The 1,317-nt window shown below is 38.2% G+C and overlaps 1 non-coding gene across 1 annotated transcript; it reads left to right on the top strand.

Annotated features, from left to right (window-relative positions):
• Positions 1 to 698: 698 nt before the first annotated feature.
• Positions 699 to 835, top strand: LOC111754327 (small nucleolar RNA SNORA2/SNORA34 family). Its single transcript, XR_002789030.1, has one exon. It is a non-coding gene; the product is annotated as a small nucleolar RNA SNORA2/SNORA34 family (small nucleolar RNA).
• The last annotated feature ends 482 nt before the right edge of the window (positions 836 to 1,317 follow it).

The following is a 1,317-nucleotide window of genomic DNA, read 5'->3' as shown; positions in this document are numbered from 1 at the left end:
ATATGATCATGGGATCCTTGCTTCTGTTAATATGATATATTATATTTATTGAAGTGCATATGTTGAGCTATCCTTGCACCCCTGGGATGAAACCTTGGGCATGATGTATGATCATTTTGATGATTTGTTATATTCTATTTGCCAGTATCTTGTTGAGGAAATGATCTGTAATTTGGCCTGTAGTAGATTGGGCTGTAGTTTTCGTTATTACTGGGGTCCTTGTCTGGTTTTGAAATCAAGGTAATGCTAGTTTCTAGGCATGAGTCTGAAAACCCTTTCAATTTGATTAAAGAGTCTGAGGAGCACTGGTGCCATATCTACCCCAGAGGTCTGATAGAATTCAGGTGAGTTCATCAAGTCCAGGGCTTTCTTAGTCGGTAGGCTTTTATTATTGTTTTGATTTCAATGCCTGTTATTGGATTGTTCAGAGTTGCTATGTCTTCTTGATTTAGTTTTGGTAATTCATACATGTTTAGGAATCTATGCATTTCTTTAAGATAATTTTTCATACTAATGATCTTCTGGATTTTGACAATATCTGTTTTGATTTTAGTTTTTTCCTTTCTAATTGCCTGTATGTTTCCTTGGTAAGCTTGGTTAAGGGTTTCTCTAATTTTTCAGTTCTTTCAGAGAACTAGTTCTTTGATTCATTGAGTCTTCATATTGTATTTTAGTCTTACTTTAATTAGTTTCTGCTCCTGGCCCTGAATCAAGGCCCGCAGCTTCCTGATGCTGTTGGTTTCAAGCAGGAGCCTAAAGAGATGTCTTTCTATGATCTGTTGGCCATTTCAAAACTTGGGCAGTGAAATGGTCAATTCATTAGAAAGAAACAGCTTGAAGCAAACCCGCCCCCACCCACCGTGAGGGGCTGTGAGCATGGCAGGCTGTGGTGGCCCATGATGGGAGTCATCTGCGTTTACTGGGACCCACACCATACCGGGACTGGAGCTCCAGGAAACCAAGCAATCCCTTCCCCACTGCCTGTTTTGTTTTGTTGAACTTCAATATACATGAAAGTATGGACAGCTATTTTGAAGAGAATGAGAGACTCTAAGATAGCCATTAGTGTCTTCCCTATTGTCTGGTTTTGAAGACCTAAAATGCCTTCCTCATTCTGTTCGGATCAGTTTTATACTATATTGTTTTGTATGAATTCACTGTATGCGAAGACATGGGCAACTATTTGGAAGAAAACAAGAGACAATATGATAGATAGTGAAGATCTCAGGTCATCAAGCTTTGAAATTTATATCTCTTACATTGCTTTTTTATGTCTTATTTTGTTCTGTTTTGTTGTGTTTAATTTTACCCCCTTTA

This window comes from Cavia porcellus, unplaced genomic scaffold (assembly GCF_034190915.1).
Source record: "Cavia porcellus strain 051 isolate PalLab524CR breed Dunkin Hartley unplaced genomic scaffold, mCavPor4.1 scaffold_1, whole genome shotgun sequence".
In the NCBI taxonomy this organism is placed as follows: Eukaryota; Metazoa; Chordata; class Mammalia; order Rodentia; family Caviidae; genus Cavia; species Cavia porcellus.
Note: the sequence above shows the minus strand (reverse complement) of the source record. Positions and strands in the feature narration are given on the sequence as shown.